Source organism: Salvelinus sp. IW2-2015, unplaced genomic scaffold (genome assembly GCF_002910315.2).
Source record: "Salvelinus sp. IW2-2015 unplaced genomic scaffold, ASM291031v2 Un_scaffold611, whole genome shotgun sequence".
NCBI lineage: Eukaryota > Metazoa > Chordata > Actinopteri > Salmoniformes > Salmonidae > Salvelinus > Salvelinus sp. IW2-2015.
Window position 1 is genome coordinate 21,839 of NW_019942584.1, and position 21,366 is coordinate 43,204.

The following is a 21,366-nucleotide window of genomic DNA, read 5'->3' on the forward strand; positions in this document are numbered from 1 at the left end:
GGGATCCACACCAGTGAGTTTGTGAGGTCTCTTGACACGTCGAAAACTGTCAAAGAAAGCGTGAAGTGAACTCGTGCTGATGGTTTAGTGGCAAAATGAAGTGGAAACAAAGTGACCAAAGACCTAGCCTTGTACAATACAGTTAACCGATGGGCCATGCATGTATGGTGACCCAACAGACCGCAAAAATGCCATCCCGTCAATTCCTCTTCTAAAAGACGCATTCTCAGATGTCATTTTTAACTGTAAAACGAGAAAGTACTTGAATTAAGACACTTTTCTTAGCCTACGCCCAATGTACACAACCCTACGACGCGGTCCTTGAGTCGGCTAGGCTACATCAGTMAGCTTTTACTTCAGGCCACAATACGAACAGAAAGAAAGCTACTATTGTAAAACGCGTTTCTCTTTGCCTGCGGAGTGTCATGCATGCAGCATCACCAATGAGAGCCGCTAGCAAATCTACTAACGCACTACACCTAACCGTCAGATAGCACAGGAACCATAGTCATAGATAAGACATACCGGGCAGACGGCAGTCATAATTATACATTTACTACTACAGGCAAAGGAAGCTAGCAACGAGCAAATGGACACGTCACAAAATGGCACCCTATTCCATATAGTGCACTACTTTTAACCAGACCACCCTACGTCTTGTGTTACCAACTGGAAATAATGCTTCCATCCAATTCTTCCCTACTGCAGTTTATCCACTATCATACAGGTTCATTCACATGCTGATGAGAAGCATGACCTTGATGTGCAGGGTGCTTCAAAAGAACACGAGCGCTCTCGGCAAACACGCCGCGGCTATTTCGAGGGCGCGTCCAAAACCCAAAGAAAGAGCATGCATTCAGCTGTTGAGCACGACTCGCAGACAGCCAGCCACCTAGGTTGCACTGTATCCAATCCACTCACTGTCACACAAGCCAGGGAGCTAGCTAGGGCCTAAAGAAAACACGAAATAAAATAAAAAAATAAAAAATAAGGACTGAAGAACACTTCCCCCTCAGGGAACAAATACTAGTCGACCCTTAGAAACGACAAAAGAAACAGATGACTAAAAAAAGGGGAACATTTATATAAACCTTTAGGTATTGAAATTGGCATGTAAGGGGCGTGGGTCATATTCATTAGGCACCAAACGGAAGAAAATGGATTGAAACAAGGGGCAACTACTTGCACTTGTCCAATTGAGACAATTACTTACGAGGGGACATTGGTTGTTGGTCTTTTAGCATTTAGGCCACTGCACACAGGCACAGCAGCACTAAACATGACGTGTGTGAAGAAGAGCAGCAGGGGAGTTTCTGGACACAGATGAATCTCCAGTGAAAGTACATTAGTCCAAGACTAGGCTTAATCTGTGTCCGGGAACTAGAACTTGATACAATGCAACTAGATTAGCGATGTGTCACTAGTGGATCAAAATTGCAAAAAATGTCAATAACGCAGTCATATTTCCTAAGGACTAGTCAGATCCCAAGGTCCTTTGTGACAGGACGGGTACGTTTTAGTACAGTTTGTTCCTTACAGCTGACTAGCAGTGAAAGAATGGCCCAGTAAGCTCTCTCTGTTCTCTGTACGGTGGCCACTTAAAAACTTGATAGAATTAGCCCCAAAAGAGCCACTCCTCTCCTAGGCACTTAACAATTTCATCCAGTCCCGACTCCCTGTAAAGCAGCGATTCTCAACTGGTAGGTCCAAGGTTTTGAATGGGTCGTGAGTGGTTTTACTTTTTAAATCTATACAGCAGTCTGAATTTAAATTACTAAAACCAGATATAAAATGTGTAGAAATAATGAACCTATTTTTTTWTTTWATTTAACCTCTGAACTACTTTTCTTCAATAATAATATTTTCAATATGGAGTTATTTATTTTGCAGATTTGGTTGATTTTGGAGTCTAAAACCAGAATATGGGTTATTGACAATAAAAAAGGTGGGACTGTTGTTCCCTTGCCATATAATTAGCACATTTACTGTCAATATAGAATTAAACAGTTTCCCAGACCGCATTTTGGCAAAAATAAATAAAATCGCGGTGCGAATATTGGATCGCGGCTAAGACAACCTGGTTCAATTTGGGTCCTGAAGCAAAACCAGTTGAGATCCACTGCTGTAAAGTGGATTCTTTAAGAGTTGGGGACTGCATTATGCCAACAAGGGCCAGCAAGAGGCCTCTATTCAGCCTGGAGACACGCAACGCAGCCACTCAACTCAAAACACTGGCCCTGTCTCTCAGCAGGCAGGGATGCAGGCAAATGCCACCCGATACCTCACAGCAGAGAAACACACATGGCCACAATAAGTATTGCTTTGCCAAACTCATGTGTAGTTAGAAAGTGCGACTACGGTGTGTGGTGGAACTACGGAGGACTACTCCATGGGAGCTACAGTAATAGCTAACAAGATTACTGCACTGTCGGAACTAGAASCACAAGCATTTCGCTACACTCGCATTAACATCTGCCAACTGTGTGTATGTGACAAATACAATTTGATATACACAACACAAACACATTGTCTGACTCGTTTCTCAACTCATCTCTCAAGAGAAATTGTGTACATTGGCGCAGTGGAATGTAGTACAAGGGGGGTTGTGTGTGAGTGTGTGTGTTTGAGTGTTTGCGACCCTGAATTTGAGTGTTTGTGTGCGCATCTAGGCATGCGAGTGTGTGTCTGTGTATATCCATGCACTTGTGCTGGTTTTTGTGTGTCCATGCACATGTACATGTGTGTTTGCACGTGCGTGTGAGTATAGGCCCAACCTGGAAGAGCCTGGTGAAGATGTCAAACTCGAAGACGGAGATGTAGTCGTTGCAGGCGAGGTCGATGGTGGACTTGAGGGCCATGGCTTCCAGGCCCGAGCTGATGGAGTGGAACTCGTGCAGGGCCTGCCGGAACACCTTCCAAGGCACTATCGTCCTTAAAACACATCATCGGAACAATATGGTTTACTATACTATACCCATTGAGTTGAACAAGCAACGTTGATGCATTGTGTTAAACCTTCCCTGTTATTGCCCTTACGGTGTCCGATCCCACTTCTGATTCTACCCTGAATATGGACGTTCCAAACATGTTATTCGCCACAGCGCAACAATAGTGTTTTAGAGCAGGGGTCAGCTGCGACATTAAGCCACGGGACGATTTTGTAATTTCTATGGAGACATTTTTGGTCAGTCCATATGAAATCTTGTGGGCTTAAAATTTGGACAGTTGCTTTTCCTGGTTCTGGGTGTTTATGGTGACTGACAAAAATGTGACCAATAAAAATAGTTTATTTTTTCCCCCCCTCCTAAACCAAAGAGACTTAATTAACTACTTTCTATCTTGTTTACCTAGGCAACCTCACGTAGCTTGAAACACCAAAGCCCTTTCTTTCTTCCTGTCTCCATCATGTGGTGCATAAATATATCCAATCTTACCACTTAAATGTTAAATGCTTTCACTATGACTGGCTAGCGTGCTGTAAATGTCAACTTTTTGCAGAGASYAGAGGTGGACTCACTTGTCCCCAAACGATCTTCTCCAGAACTCGGCGGCGTCAGCCTTGGTGATTCGGAAGTTATCCCCCTGGAACAGGCCATTGGGGAAGATGGCTTTGAGCTCGGCCAGCATGTGACTGAAGATCAGCGACAACTTGGTCAGGTTCCGTCTACAGAAGAGGAACAGAGAGAGAGAGAGTATTATACAACTTGACGTTGGATGGTTCCTCACCCTGAAAGTAGTCTTATGGGCCAAGACAAACTAATCCATGGTGTGATTCCCTAAAACAGCCACTACACATTTCAGCTAAATTTAGCCACCGATAGCTAATATGTCATGTTAACATGGCTTTGTAAGGCCAGGGGCTGAGCTCAATGGTGGAAGCTGAGAGAGAGAGAGAGAGAGAGAGAGCCAGGAGGGACTAGACCTCCATCACATTACACACCCTAGCCTGGGCCCTGGGTGTGCAGGTTGGGGTTCGACGGGTAGAAGGGAGGGGTTGGGGGCCACGACATGCCTGGCACACTTTTCCAATTCCAGAGGCCACTGGGCAGATGAGCAACGAGGCGAGAGGCAGGCGGGCGAACGCAGTGGCGGCAGGGGGGGGGACGAAGTGGCAAAGAAAGCACGTGATAGCACAGTGAGGGATTGTGCGAGGCTCTTGGGGGGGGGGGGGGGGCGGGGAACATTGACATGCACAAGAGAGCGCGAGAGTGTGGCGGCAGCGTCTCTCCCTCTCTCCAATGCCAGCACAGAGGACGGGTGGGGAAGGGAGTGTAAGGGGATAGAGAGGAGAGGACACAGCCTTATGATGAGCTCAAAAAAGACAGAGTGAGGATACAGACACCCTGCCAAATTGTGTGGGTGTGTGTGTGTGTGTGCGCGCGCCTGTGGGGGTATTTTTTGACACTCAACTGCCAAACCGAGAAGAAAAAKAAAATGTAGCCTCTTTTTGGTGAATGGCTTTCCAGCTAAGCCTTTGAGTGAGGCGAGGCATTCTGCAGCAGTAGAAGCCCATCTGCCCCGCTAGAAAATCAGTCCTGCGCCGTTTCCCCTCGGCACCTTGACACAACCCTTGCAAAACTAAGCCCGTCTTCCAATTCAATTCTCTAATCCCTCCTTCACACTTTCCAGTTTAAATTTCAAATTCAACCAATGGGCTTAATTTAAATCACAACAATTTATTTTCCGCTGGAAAAGTATGCCAATTATGAGTGCCCACATTTCGAGAAGGGGGAAGTCCTGTTGGTGAGGTGGACATTACTGACCCTAGCTAACCGAGTGGGCAGTGATGGCAAACAGAAAGCGTATGGATTCACCACACACACACAGTTTGTGTGAGGGTAGTCTTGCGATGCCATACCGCTAAAATCATGCCTTCGGCGCCTCCCTTAGAGGTCTTGCAAAAATGATCTGAATGGTCTACTGGCTCCCAGCAGCAAGATTACGATTGGTTGCTACATTTCAAGACCCCTCCCTCCACATGCTGTTGGTGCTCCGTGTTATGTTCATCGCCGTTTTCAGACCAGGAAGGACACATTTTGTGGAGTTGCTCCGTATGCTAGTTTGCACAATTGGAGTTCCGCCCAAGCAAGGCATTTGATTGGTTTGATGTGTTGCGTCACTAACTTACACCGGGTGTCCACCTCATTTTACAATTTTTCTGCCATGAACTTCCCCTGGCTTCCAGTTAAGGAAGCCTGGTTCTTGACAAGGCTAGTGTGAGGGCATTGCTCTGTAGGTGGCAAAGTGGCCTCGGTGAAGCACAACTGTGTCCCGTCACTGGCATAGGGTATGCCATGGGTGTGAGAGAGACTAGTGTGTATGTGTCTAGTCACCATTAAGGGTCACATTCTACAAGACAACGAGTTAAACTGCCAATCCCGAGAGTGATGTTGTAGCTTATGAGTTTACAGTGCGCCTGCCAGCGTGTCTGTTGTATGTGTGTCCTCATATCTCTGACTAGGGTAGAACTTGGTGCTACAACGCTTGCTCTGTATTTCTGTGCGCGGCTGGGCATGGCTCCAATGCTACAAGGCTAGGCCAAGAGGCAGGGAGCCCTAAACTTTAAAACGCATCTCATGTATGTTGTTTGATACAGAGACTAGCCTAGTGGACAGTAGAGACGACACACTGCTTCCCAATTCCTATCCCATCAGAGGGCAAGGTGGCGCTATTAACACATTGTTTAGGCTTATCGTATCCTCTCAGATCCCCACAAGCGCATATAGACTAGTCCCCTACTCCTCTTCCTCTGTATGCATCATCTGCTTTAACTCAAAACCAGYGTTCACAGATACAACAATAGCGCCGAAGGAAAGTTAGTTAGAAAGTCCAAAAGACTACGCCAACAACTTTWAAAAAATGTTTAAAAAAATAAAAAACACACAACCCCATTCATTATTTATGGCCATTCCTTTGTCTGAAAAACCCAAGGACATCGTTAGCCAGAGAGGAGAGAAAGAGAAAAAAGGAGAGAAAGAGAAAAAGGAGAGAAAGAGAGAGGAGAGCAAGAGAGAGAGAGTGTTTGAGTAAATGCAACCTCAGTGCGTGGGCGGCTGGGTGTTTTGCTAACCCCRGCGTGGCATTTATTTTTCTGCGTCCCAAATGGCACCTATTCCCTATATAGTGCACAACTTTTGACCAGCACCAATGGGGCTCTGGCCAAAAGTAGTGCACTATATAGGGAATAGGGTGCTATTTGGGACAGATACATTTTCTTATTCTGCATGAGCTACAGTAGTTAACCCGCAGATACATATGCCCCCTCAATCCACCGCTGCCTCGACAACAGAGCATAGATCTCCTCTGTTACCGTGGCAATGGGCCAAGCTATCCCTGGATATGGCGCTCGTGGTGACCCCCTCCTCCTATAAGGGCCTGACCTTTGACCAGCAGCTGGCTGCTCCCTCCCCATTTCCTGTTTTCCACGATAGAAGGCGAGAAAGTTAAAGCCCACTTGAAGCCAATTACTGGCGAACGGACGGTCTGGGGGACTAAATCACAGTGGCTGGTGGCACTACACATTAGGCCTACATGATTAGGCCTACATCGGGGAGAGGGGGATTGACATGTTGTAAGCCTGGTGGTAGGCCTATTCTCAATGCAATACAATGTAGCAGTCGGGCTGTCTGTGTCTGTCTGTGAACTAGGACCCTCAGCACCCACCGTGCAGCAGCAACACAATCACACCACAATAGTCATAGACACTTCTACAGAGAAAAACACTGCAACCACACTGGGTTCCCCTTTCAACACAGTCATCACATTATACATTTAACTCTCCGGAACTGGCTGCTCACCGGATCTCTGTCAGGAAACAGCAGTGACAGCAGACTTACACACACAAACAAGTGTGCTTGAGTGCATGCACGCACACACAGAGACACATACTTTGACTGACACATCCGGATGCACCAACGCAAAACAGAGGCTCGCTTTTTTATAATTTTTTTATTAACCGTTTAATTCCTCTAATATCATCCACCCTGATAAAGACTGAAAGACACGAGTCGCCGCCTAACCCCTGAAAAAGTTCCACCCGAAAAATGCTATTACGTGCTAACAGTGTTAGAGGAAGCAACCGATGCGTAATCTTACCATTTCCTGTCTAAATAGCCTTACATCGCCTATTTGCTGTGTCCCCGGGTCAAATAAGGAACTGTTTAAAGCCTAACGTTCCTCATAACCCAGTAGGAGAACTATACGGTCTATATTATTTTGAAACTGGCAGCAGTATGCCATAAATAAACGATGCAGTGTTGCCTCAGTGTGTGCATACGTGCGTGTGTGGGTGCGCGCGTGTGTGAGATCGGGCTAGGGGTGATGTGCAGGCCAGTGTAACTCGAGCTGAACCGGAGCCCAGGAAGCGTTAAGTGCATTTCCATTCACAGCAGCGCTAACAGTTTGGCCTGCATGTGGCATGATGGGGTAAAAGGCCCGTCAGTCGAGGGCATTTCACAAAGCCAAATTAAGTCAGACTCAGAGCAGATAACTGGCATGGTCCCTAATGGCCTAATGTGCAAAAAAAAAAAAAAGGTGTCCAAAATGGCACCCTGTTCACTGCATAGCGCACTTCTTTTGACCAGGGCCAATAGGGCTCTGGTCAAAAGTAGTGCACTAAATAGGGAATAGAGTGCCATTTCGGGCGCATCACAACATTAATATATTTTAGACTGCTCGACTAAAAGATTTTWAAAAAATAATTAAAAACTCACCCGACCGTCAGCCTATCGGCCAAACAATAAACCAGTCGACTAAATTGTGTCAGCCCTACCTGTATATTTAACTTCTCAACGTATTGCCATAAAGGATATGCGAACTTCGCGAGGTGGAATTGAGGTACAGTAAGGGTAGCAGACTACAGGTGCAATGCTTAACCATCTGAAAGGGGCCGAGACCAAAACCATTGCTGGCAGCTGGATTGTAAATTCACATGGAATACTAGGATTTTTTCTTATTGTTCTTAYGTACAAACGTTAAAAAATAAATAATCATTTAAATGCCGTTTAAACATTAAGAAATGTTTTCCATTTCTCACATCACAACCAACCACAAATTGTCTGTCTGATCTGACAGACCTCATCAAGAAATAGCCCAAAATTCTCAGACAGAACAGTATTGGAGTTATATATTAGTAACTGCTGGTACATGAAGTGGCAAAGAATGTCAAATTCAGCAGCCTAAAACACTGGGGCGGCAGGTAGCCTAGTGGTTAGAGTGTTGGACTAGTAACCGAAAGGTTGCAAGATCAAATCCCTGAGCTGACAAGGTAAAAATCTGTCGTTCTGCCCTGTTCCTAGGCCGTCATTGTAAATAAKAATTTGTTCTTAACTGACTTGCCTAGTTAAAAGGTTAAATACAAATAAGCAGACTCAGAGTGATGCTACAGTATGCAAAACGTAGGCTCTCACACATTCTCCGCATGCACCCTAAAAATGTACACATCCTTTGGAATTATATTGTTATCCGGCAGTGCATTTCCCTATTGCTGGAATTGATCCGTTGGCACAGACCTTCGCCAGCAGATAAGATGGGAGAGATAGTCAAAGCCAATAGCCTGCTCCTGAATGAGGAACTATTGTTTTACCAGTAGGCTGGTATAGAAAAATGGGAAGTCTATTGAAAATGGGAAGTCGTACATTATCTTGGGTCAGGGCTTTGAGGGACAAATTTGGCAACTGGCACATGCCCTATGCAAATAGAGGGATGTCGTGGTACTAATGCTGGCAGGGACATGAACTTGGCGTGATACCACAGAGTTCCGGCAGCCAGAGAAGCCCATTTTCATAGCAGCTACATACGACAACTGCTTTGTCAACATTCGCAAAGCTATCAAATGAAACCATTTGCAATAGTTTTTGTCTGCTTATTTAGAGAAGAGACTGAATATGTCTCTATGTAAGGTGGCATTAGACGAGATGGACACAACAAAAAGGGGTTTTTGAGGCACTATCACTCTGAGCCACTATCAGGGACGTGCAGACTAGCTTGAGACCGCCAGGTGCAAGAAGATATGGGAGGCTTCCTCTGTCTGCAGAGAGAAAGGAGGGCACAGAGACAGTGAGTGTCTGCAGTAGTGAGGAAGACCAAGTAGGAGGCCCACGGCCAACCACGCAGATCCTTCTCCCAACGTCACTGGGGTCCCACCATCTGCAATAACCCTCAGCAGTAGCCAGCGGAGGCTGCTACGGGCAGCGGGAGGCTGTAAAGGGGCTGCGTGAATGTAGATGGGAGTCCTTCCTTTTAATGTTGATCTGAAAACATCAATCCAACAAGGCCAGGATCATGGGCATGTGGTGGAGTGAGAAGAGGAGAGAGCAGCCACGCTGAAAAGGAAAGCCGCACTCCTGTTCTGGTGTCCTGCCCCGTGGATATGAAAACGGGGTTTGGAGTAGAACCCCTTCCGCCCCGGGACGATTCTCCTGTTGCCCAAATGCCACCCCATTCCCTACATAGGCCCTGGTTAATAGTAGTGCACTATATTGGGAATAGGGTTCCATTTGGGAACCAGCCCTCCTCTCCCCCCAGGATATATTAACTACCAGCAGTCAGGATGGAGCGCTGGTCAGGGCCTTAGCCAAGGAAGCCAGATCAAACGGCAAAGCTCAGGGAGGTCTGAACAATATCCGGATATAGGGGAGGTTGGAAGGGCCTATTTCTGCACACATTGATCAACTCCATACTCAGTCTGGACTTTGCGGTTATGAACAGGCTAGCGTTTGCTGTGCTCCTTCTCCCCGTTGCGCACCCTCCCCCTCTCTCTGAGCGGGGTAGAAATGGCACTAGGTGGCCTGTGAGAAACAGGAAAAGGAAGCTCGCAGTCTACCGGGAAGAAACTGGGTGGCGCGCACAGTGCGCGACAGTGTCACTGTTAATCATTAGTTCCCTTCTAGCAGCTCACAGGCCGCAGCCAACCCTTCACCCCCTCACACACAGCAGCGTTGCAGCTAGACTCCCATGGCAGGCCACCGCCGCACAAAAAGCACAACTCAAATTAGCAAAAGGCTTTCACAGTCTACCGTGGTTGTGGTAATCAACCAGCAATAGTCAGAACGCTGAATGCAAATATCACACGCCTCAGAACTATGGGGGCTCTGTGTCAGTGTGTCTGCGTGCCAAAAATAATTTKTACTCCTCAAATCTAAATATGGAGGGCCGGACGCCAAAATCATCATAAATAGAAGAGGACATTTCGCGGCGGTAATATTGTGGAGAAGTCTGCAGGGCATCTCGGGCACCACATCCACCCACTATCGCTCTCTGTACTGCAACGGTCTGAGAGCAAACAACCCTGTGGGAGGACCGCGTAATCGTCATATCATTCATAGCTAGCATCCCATCACGTTCCGCTGAAACGGTGCTCCATCGTTATCAACCACCAGAGGAAAGGGAATAGCTAACATTTTGTCGACACAGGAAACTGTTTAAGTCGAGGCTGAAGCTAACACTGTATCAAACTGCTCTAACCATCTCCATCCTATCCAGGGGGAAAGAGAGTGGTACGTAGGGCTCTACAGTGCAACCATTTTACTTGCATCTGCGCCTAAATATTTAGCTGTGCGACCTGGAATGTTAATTTAGGAGCACTAGCTTTAATACGTCAAACATTTTTCATTGTGCTCCTACATTTCTGTGTGTCCCGTCTACATCCCTGCAAGCCCCGCCTCTCTCATCTCCTCATTGGTTTTTAGGAGCATATACCCACGTGGGTGATTGAAAGACAAACTGAGGTCCACACTCCAGTCCAGTTGGTTGTGGTAATGTACCTCAAAGTTGGTTGCCAACTGCCGTAAAAAGCCCAAAGAAGAAGCCTTAAGGAAGAGAGATGACTAGAAACAACAGTTTACCCTTTTATCTGTGGATTAATTGTCAAAGTAGAGGACCTTACGCATTTCAGGTAAAAAATTTAAACCCAATGTTTATATCCCAGGACAAATTAGCTAGCTAGCTAAATGACCATGACTGTTTCATGTGTTTCGACCTGTCCCCAAATGAATATAGTTGATTCAGAGTTCGTCTTGAAATTTCAACCTCTGTGTCCTGATCGCGTCTGGTGCGGGCGGACAAAAATCAACATGCGCGCGCCCGGTTTAGTCAGCGTGTAAGGCACACCCTGCTAAGAGCCCTGGTATGGGAGGAGTGTCACACAGCCTAGGCCGTTTGCGGCTGGTAACACACTAACCACGCTACTGGGCTAGAGCTTACTCACTGAAGCCCTCTAGGCACAATAGCGCTCTTTGTCTCTGGTCCCTTTTGGGGGGGGAGGGGCTTGCAGCGGTACTACCAGCTCCGGCTCTAGAACCCACTCGCTCTGTAATAAAGTGATGATGAAAATGTATTTCACAAAGGAGTGGTTAAGACTGTTCAAATGGGCCCATTACTTAATGCTAATTCAATTAGGGGGAAGACGGAAGAGGAATGTGAGCTGAGCCTCCTCCTCTCCCTTAGTTTCAGCACAAGGAGACTCATTGTCCTAAAAAAAACAGAAGCCATGCAAGACTACAGGCAGAGAGTCATCGCTACTCTGATTCGTTGCATTAAAAAGAAGGAAATGAACCACAGTTGTTCATAAAAGTTGAAAGAAAGGGTTGTGTTTTTGAGTAGATCGGAGATGAGCTCAGGGGTCCAACTTGTGTCAGTTAGAGAAGAAAATATTTGGCCACATCCTGCCATTGATACTTAACTCAAGGCATGGTATTCATGCTCCCACTGCGTGTAATCGGTTGAGCTGGGAGAGGCTTGGAGTGTGTCCAGCAATGAGTTAGAAATGTGCAACTCAAGCTTCATTGTCACTTTTAACTGTATAACCTGGGTCCGTAGTTATCAAGCATCAGAGTAGGAATGATATGGGGTGCCGTTGGCAACGTAGAATAGACCATTTCTACAGGCTATTTCCCCAACCAGATTTAGGCCAAATCCTGCATTTCTGACGGGATTTATAAAATGGCATCTAAATGAACACGCTTGTTCAACTTTGCTAAAGGCACTGCACACAAATTCCTTTCTCTGAGATGCTTGAATAATTTGGGCCCCCGAGTTACAAATCATAAAAGGGAAAATATAATATTGGTCATGTAAAAAGATGTTAAGACTACATTTTGATTAGCGGTTTCATCTAAAACCGTGTTCGTTAAATTGACACAATTTAAGGCCAAGTGGCAAACAACAAAGCAGGCACTAGGGATGGGTGTGTGAACATGCGGGTCTGTTCAGATAAGATGTAGTCATTGTTTGTGTGTGTCTGTAAGTTGATCGTATGTATATGTTTGTACTGTGTATGGAGTGATTCTTTTGTTGTTGATTTTATTTTTTAAAAACGTGTTAAGACTACATTTTGTACTTTTGCAATTTCTTTAGCTCCTTATAACCCTCAAGTCTGCGGGATACTAACGGCAAAGCATGTGAACACAGAGACAGACAGACAGAACACAGGCAAATAGCGTCATCCTGACCACAAATGTTCACGTGTACAAACCACAGCACCCTTCTCTTTGGCTGTTACTCAGTACAAGCCTACATTGCTCCACTTTAAGAAGGTGCAGAAACGTACCCGCCGATGAGATCTAAGCCTACACCTGCCTGCTATGACAGGGAGGGGTTCAGCACACACAAAAAATACCCCCCGCTTCACTTCAGACGTAGGAGAAACAAATTCAGAGCCTTTTCACACTATTGTGCCGTCCCAAACCGTACTGGCTCAGATAGTTGCTTTTCGACATGTTCCTTCAAATCACAGTTCCTGGACTTATGGTGGATGTGCAACCAAGGCCAGCATCGTACAGCTCGGCTTAGCTCTGGGCTAACGAAAAGGGTTAATATTCTGGTAGTGAGTGAACTGAGCGCCATCTAACACAGGTCAGAGTGCAACCTCACAGGATCATTTCAGGAGGAGGATGAGACGGCCCAATACTCGCGCTCGTTGTACAAAAACAAAGGCACTTATCTTGATGTCTCGGAACAATTTTTTTTTAAATCAGGAAATGGCAATTGTGAGACCAAGAAGTATTTTAGGAAAAGTACCTGCATTTCGTCTAACAACGAGTTCGATTTCCACCTCAATCTCCAAAAACGTCATCCTCTCACCTGGGCTGCGAGTTCTCCTCATACATGCGCTCCTTGCCCTCCTTGAACAGGCTGATGGTCTGCTTGGTCTTCTTGGTCAGGTTCTCCATGAAGACGCGGAAATACTCGTTGTCGCCGAGCGTCTCCATCTTGCCCTCGTAGCGGGACAGGATGGTGCGGAGGTGCTGGTAGGTGTCTGGCAGCAGGTCCAGGATGTAAGGTGGGCTGTTCTTCAGTGCCAGCTTGGGGTTCTGGCACAGTCGCACCACCTGGATGGAGGGAGAGGATTGGACACATAGGGGAGATGATGAATCAGCTTCCTGAAACAAATGAGAAGCCAGCAACCGTGGTGGAAGAGACTTAGTAGTATGCTTAATTACATACCAGGGTTGGGATCCATTCCTCTTTAATACAATTCAGGAAGTAAATAAAAATGCTATTTCTTGAATTGAAAAGTTGCACATTGTATTCTATGAAGATCTTTTCAATTCGGGAAGTGAACTGACCACAACCCTGACAAGTACCTAAACATTAACTGAACAAACTAACTTCTGTGCACGCTTGAGTGTTTAACCTACATGCACAAGCAGCACTCCACCGCAAATCATAACGTTCAGTGAAAAGGGGACCATCGATATCACTCAAACGAAACTACCGCTGAACACCATTTGACAAATACATCGGTGTGATAGTGTGATGACGTGGGTTATATTTTTTCATACCACTTTTCGCCTAAACGTAAAATACTCGAGCTCTCTCTGACAAGTAATCACTTGTGCACCAGTGTCGCCAGAGCGTCAAGTCCAGTAAGGACTAGAGGGAAGTGAGAGAGTGAGAAAAGCCTCTCGGAGGAGAAGTGGCAGAGCGAGTGAAAGTGCCTGAGAGAGCAAGTGAGAGAGCAGTGCTGAGATAGCAAACCCTGAGAGTCACTAAGCGAGTCTATTTTAAGGCCTTCAACACAGTGAAGAGAATGAAATAGTCATCTCAGGATTAAAGCTTCCTGTTGGTCTGGTAATAGACGACACACACACACACACACACACACACACACACACACACACACACACACACACACACACACACACACAGGTCTGTCCCTCTCCAATACACAAAGGGAAGGGCTCTGTTTTCGTATGAATCATCATGTCATGGATTGTACATGAGATGATGCAAGGGGCTGACAATATTTGTTTTTACAATTATTTGTCAGACTCTGGCATCTAGGCTGTGTGTTGGTTTGCACTTCCTCATTGTCAATCCCCTCAAGCTACAAACACATCTGGTGGGAAATAATATAACAAAGCATGACATGCAGCTGAGACTAGGGCTGCTGCGGTGACCGTAACCGTATTACCGCACTATTTCTATAGGCTATGCAACTGCAGGAGAAAGAGTGATGGCTGCTAATAAAAAGAGGAGGCTCCCATCAGCTTTCTATAGGCTAGACCTACTATATTTATTTCTCAACTTTCCTAATATTAAGCACATTGCTTGTATTTACAACAGGAGTATAGCCTACCTGGCTGGCATGAAAATAAACCACAGTGAAAAGCGTCCTCCATTCGCTATTTAATTGCATAGATGACAACCTCTCCCTCAATGTGAGCAAGACAAAGGAACTGATCCTGGACTACAGGCCCCCATTAACATCGACGGAGCTGTAATGGAGCGGGTCAAGAGTTTCAAGTTCCTTGGTCTCCACATCACCAACGAACTATCATGGTCCAAACACACCAAGACAGTCGTGAAGAGGGAACGACAACACCTTTTCCCCCTCAGGAGACAAAAGATTTGGCATGGGTCCCCAGATCCTCAAAAAGTTCTACAGCTGCACCATCGAGAGCATCCTGACCGGTTGCATCAACGCCTGGTATGGCAACTGCTCGGAATCAAACTGTAAGGCACTACAGAGGGTAGTGCGTACGGCCCAGTACATCACTGGGGCCAAGCTTCCTGCCATCCAGGACCTATATAATAAGCGGTGTCAGAGGAAAGCCCCTAAAAATTGTCAGAGACTCCAGTCACCCAAGTCATAGTCTGTTCTCTCTGTTACCGCACGGCAAGCAGTACCGGAGCGCCAAGTCTCGGACCAAAAGGCTCCTTAACAGCTTCTACCCCCAAGCCATAAGACTGCTGAACAATTAATCAAATGGCCACCGGACTATTACATTGATCCCCCCACTCCATTTGTTTTGTACACTGCTGCTACTCGCTGTTTATTTTCTATGCATAGTTACTTCACCCCTACCTACATGTACAAATTACCTCACCTAACTTGTACCCCACACACTGACCAGTACCCCCTGTATATAGCCTCTATTGTTATGTTGTGTTACTTTTTATTTTTTTACTTAGTTTATTTGGTAAATATTTTCTTAACTCTTCTTGAACTGCACTGTTGGTTAAGGGCTTGTAAGTAAGCATTTCATGGTAAGGTCTATGCTTGTATTCGGCGCATGTGATAAATAAAAGTTTGATTTGATATGTATTTTTTTTTTTCCCGTTTTGATGCAGGTGTATAATAATGGTCCATTTTAAAGCAAAACAAAATGTCACACATACATTATTTAGTATACGTAAAGTTACGATTAAATTAAGAATAGTCTGATGGGTGACAATGTTAGCCTATCACTTGTGAATGATGCCCAGCTTAAGGCAAGAAACAATGCCTTTTTTGTTGTTGACTTTTTCGAATCATAGGTCGCACACCTCATGTAGCCTAGCCCATAGGCCTATATGTCTTACTACGGTTTGCATCACAACTACAGAGGACAAATAACTTAAAATGAAGAACATTCATCCGGGGTGTAGAGCCTAACCTGCAGCGAGTGAGTTTCAAGTTTGGGGAAGTTCCTCTATGTTTGGAATATTTAATTCCTCGCACAGAATAGGTCGACCTTTGTACTATGGGGGATAGTAGATTGACATAGGCTAGTGCTTTTGCTGTTCGTTAGGCCTACTCATCTTGTTGGCTGGCAAAGTAAATGTGGACAGTTCTTCCAATATCTTCAATATGCACCTCGGAATTAGATAAGGACGCGCGCAATTGCATCCCCGATGTGTCGGCCTTCACTTATAGCCTGTGAGAAAGACCCCGATCACGTGACGGAGAGGTGTGTGAGTGAGAGACGCTTTGGATAACGCAGCACACTCGGGGAGAAGGGCGCGACGCAGCACTCCGGGCCGCAGAAGGCATGGATTTTTTTGGCGTGCATTACGGCCACAAAGGGGATGCCACCGTGAAATTCGAGGCATTATCAAGTGCTTGTCAAATGAGAGACTGATGTAGTGTGTACAGCCTGCGCATAAAAAAACAAAGCAGAGCTCATGCCTTTCAAGCAACTTTTTTTCAAATCATCATTAGAGTCGCATCATGAAGCCTTACAATGTATTAAACATCAAAACATATAGCCCAACGTTTGTAGAACAACTAAAGTTACATTAATAACTCTAAATTAAGCATATAGGAATCATTATTTCTTTGTTAACCGCTCAACAGAGAACAGCTGCACGTGCGTACTCCCTCAAATCGCTGAGATTTTTTTTTTTTTTAAATTCAGCTTTGTTCAATTGTATTCTTCATACTATAAAATAATGCCACAGAATTTTAAGCAAATCTTGTCTGTTAAATGAACTAGTGTAGCCCACAGCCATTTGGCATAGCCACATCAGGATAACACAGAGTTTGCTATTCTGTTCTTCTGAAATAGACTACATTTTCTTCATATCACGGTTCTTTAGACCTGTTTAAAATAAATAATGGATTTATGTGACAGTGTAGGCTATATTACATGGATTTGTTAGACTTTTTAAAATGACTTGTAGGCTGTGTTCGGAAGCCAGGAGATGCTAAATGTGTTTACGTTAATTAACGGTCAATTACCGTGAGACCGACCGTTATTTGCTTGACAATCATCATCTGACGAAATGTCGTGACCCCCACAGCCCTAGCTGAGTCACAACCATAAACACATAATCAATATACACCATAAACATGCATGCCACAGCATTCTGTGCTGAATGAGTAACTTGACCAAAGTGAAACAAGGAAGAGGGCCTATTTTCCCGAAACTAATCAATCATCCAACTTTGTCAGCTTCTTCTTTGGATCCAGTATAGAAGCCCCATCTAAAACAGAGTGTTATCTGTTGTCTACCTTAGACTTACTGGCTACATTCATACTCAGACAGGTCACTCTCCTAGTGCATTATAAAGAGATACAGGAGCAAACTGTCATGTAATAAAATGGAGAACGTGACTGTCGTCTCAATTCTGGACTTAAACCCATTACGTCTATTGAACTCAGTCATCATAAACACCACCCAAATTCACAATTTGATGCTGAATTGGCCAACCTTCAAATGAACCCACCATGTCTTGAGTGGCCTGGTCACAGCACAGAGCAGGGCTGGTTGCATCTGCTTTGTGAGCTCCGGGCTGATCTTATCAGTGGAATAACATGGGGCTCAAAGACAACACACAGAGAGAAGAGGAGAGAGAGGAGGAGAGCGAGAGACGGGGGTGAGATACAGAGCAAGATAGAGAGACAGAAAGAGAGAGAAACAGAGACTTGCTTTGGCAAACATGTTTCCCAAGCCAATAAAGCCCCTCAAAATGAAATTGAGGGGGAGAGAGAGAGACAGACAGAAACAGAGAGAGACGAGAAGAGAAGAGACAGACAGACAGACAGAAACAGAGAGAGAGAGAAAGACAGAAACAGAAAGAGACACAGAGAAGAGAAAGACAGAAACAGAAAGAGACAGAAAGAGACAGAAAGAGAGAGAAACAGAGACTTGCTTTGGCAAACATGTTTCCCAAGCCAATAAAGCCCCTCAAAATGAAATTGAGGGGAGAGAGAGAGACAGACAGAAACAGAGAAAGCGAGAGAGAGAGAGACAGACAGACAGAAACAGAGAGAGAGAGAAAGACAGAAACAGAAAGAGACACAAGAGAGAGAGAAAGACAGAAACAGAAAGAGACACAGAGAGAGAGAGCGGAGGAAGAAGAAACAGAAACAGAGAGAGAGCCACGAGAGAGAGAAAGACAGAAACAGAGAGAGAGCGAGAGAGAGAAAGACAGAAACAGAGAAGAAGCAGAAGAGAGAAGACAGAACAGAGAGAGAGCGAGAAGAGAAAAGACAGAAACAGAGAGAGAGCGAGAGAGAGAAAGACAGAAACAAAGAGAGAGACAGAGAGAGAGAAAGACACAACAGAAGAGAGCGAGAGAGAGAAGACAGAAACAGAAACAGAGAGAGAGAAAGAGAGAGAGAAACAGAGAGAGAGAAACAGAGAGAGAGAAACAGAGAAGAGAGAAACAGAGAGAGAGAAACAGAGAGAGAGAAAGACAGAAACAGAGAGAGAGCGAGAGAGAAAGACAGAAACAGAGAGAGAGCGAGAGAGAAAGACAGAAACAGAGAGAGAGCGAGAGAGAAAGACAGAAACAGAGAGAGAGAGAAAGACAGAAACAGAAACAGAGCGAGAGAGAAAGACAGAAACAGAAACAGAGAGAGAGAGAGACAGACAGACAGAAACAGAGAGAGAGACAGATTCCTGGGCCCTGACAGTAATCTCAGTATGCCATCAAAAGGAACATCAAATTCAACAAACCATTTAGGATCGGTCTAAAAATTCTTGACTCAGTTATAGAACTATGGTTGTGAGGTCTGGGGTCCTCTCACCAACACCAAATTGAGACTCTGCAAAAATATCTTTGGTGTACAATTTAAAACTCTAAATAATGCATGCAGGGCAGAATTAGGCCGATACTCGCTAATCAAAATCCAGAAAAGAGCCGCTAAATTCTACAAACACCTAAAAAGAAGCGATTCCATAACAAAGCCATCACCTAGAGAAAGATTAACCTGGAGAAGAGTCCACAAGGCAAGTTGGTCCTGGGTCTCTGTTCAAACACAGACCCCAGAGAGCCCCAGGACAGCAACTCAAATAGACCCAACCAAATCATGAGAAAACAAAAAAGAGAATTACTTGACACATTGGAAAGAATTAACAAAAAACAGAGCAAACTATAATGCTATTTGGCCCTTAACAGAGAGTACACAGTGGCAGAATACCTGACCACTGTGACTGACCCAAAACGAAGGAAAGCTTTGACTATGTACAGACTCAGTGAGCATAGCCTTGCTATTGAGAGGCCGCCGTAGGCAGACCTGGCTCTCAAGAGAAGACCGGCTGTGTGCACACTGCCCACAAAATGAGGTGGAAACTGAGCTGCACTTCCTAACCTCCTGCCAAATGTATGACCATATTAGAGACACACATTTCCCCTCAGATTACACAGACCTACAAAGAATTAGAAAACAAAATCAGATTTTCATAAAACTCCCATATCTATTGGGTGAAATACCACACGGTGTCATCACAGCAGAACAGACTACGGGAGGCGCACAGTACTACATGCCGTATACATGTGTTCAGTGTAGCCAACTGACTGAGGTCAGTCAGAGGGGGCCACAATAAACCCTGATGTGCTTCCAACCCAAGTGCATGAGTCCTGTCAGAGAGCAGATAAGCCTGTAGCCAAGGAAGGGAAGTCCTAGAGTTGGCTAAACGTGCCCACACACACACATCCAGTCGTGATGGCCTGGACTGAACCATAAGATTGTCTCTCAGCTGTTCCGCATTACCCTCCTCCGCTCTCTCGCTAACCTCAAGATCGGAGACTGGGACAGAACCAACCCCCCCCCCCCCCCTCTCCATACCACTGTGCTCTAGATCACGGGGGCGTCCCCCTACGGGCCCCGGTCAAAAGTAGTGCAATATATATGGAATAGGATGTAATTCGGGACATAACCCATGACTGCAGGTTCCTGTTACGATAAAACCACTAAAACATTGACTAGGGACCCAATCAACACGGGAAAAGCAGTAAGCCTGTAATAACCCTATAGGCCAATTCCAGTCATACACTTTTACTGCTTAACTTTGAAGTTCTTAGGCAGATCAATTACTAACATGCACGGTGGTCCGGGTTGTCCTCATGATATTTGAAATGGGCAGATAGGCTAACTTGTGCATGGGGCATAACCGTATGAAGAAAAACGTGTATTAAAATGGTTAAACCTGATGCAGAAGGGTCAGTGTAATGATTATTAACCTGTTTTGAAAGAGGGAAAGGACAACAATACTGTACAAATGCTATGAACAGTACTTGACAGGATGCCAGTTGCAGCAGTAGCAAACAAAGACTCCGCAAGTGTAATTTGTAAAGTTGTATCCTGCCTTGAAGCACTCACACTATTTGACAGAAAAGTCGATACTGGGTAGCAGTCTGCTAAAATCAGCATGCCATAGATCACATATCACAGGTTCTACAGTGGTTTTCCTTTCAACAACCCTCCATCGTGGACAAAGTCTTGTATTTCAAAAGGTCTTGTGGACACACACAAACACACACACACAACCTCTTCCTCAACTACGCCTCAGACAGACTAGACTTTGTGTGTGCCATTGATTGGGACGCCACGGTCACTTTCTGAAACAGAAAAGGAGAACTGACATTGCAGTGTCACTTCCGTTTTTCTGTTTGTGTGAAGTGACCTCTTCTCCATAATTCATTTTTAACCTTTATTTAACGGAGTCAATGCAGAGGGGCTTGTCTGGTRGAAAGCAATGCAAACTGGCCAACATGCCATTATGACAATCTTCAGGGGCCTGGGTTCTTACAGATAAGAGGAAATCGTGACATGTGTGTAGACTACTCCTAGAGAAACAAACAAAAAGGCTGTCTTGTCCTCTGAATCACTGTGATAATTCCGTGTGAATCGCACAGGAAACTAGGGGTCAGCCAGCTACATTTTCCAAGAAATGATGTTGTGAATTGCGCCTCTTGTGAAGTAAATGGAGCTAATTCTTTATGATGATCACATGTATTAATTTCAATTGCTGCACAATACTTTGGACTTCATGAGTCACTGCTAGAGTAAGTGTTGGGAGTCGAGCAGTTAGATTGTTGCCACATTGTTTGAAAATGATTGTGTTTAACATCTGATCATACAATCACTGATCATTAAAAGTACATTTAGCCAACTAACTAAATCCCAAATGATGAATAACATTTTACAACCTTATTGCACACCTTTGTCAATGGAAAGGATCTTCTGAACAGTAAAATATAGCTCTGTGGCTATGGTCAAAGCCCAAGCCTAACTTTGCTCCCTTAGCTAGCTACTATTTTCAAGACCCTAATCTGGTATGATGATTGAGTCACCACCACCATGCAAGCGATATTTTCTTGGTCAATGTTGCGAGCTGACGTTAATTGGCTAGCTAGCTGCCTAGGTAGCTGGCT

At 45.1% G+C, this 21,366-nt stretch overlaps 1 pseudogene; it reads right to left on the reverse strand.

Annotated features, from left to right (window-relative positions):
* The window catches only part of LOC112068622 (E3 ubiquitin-protein ligase CBL-like), a 42,677-nt pseudogene that overhangs the window by 20,157 nt on the left and 1,154 nt on the right, over positions 1 to 21,366 (reverse strand).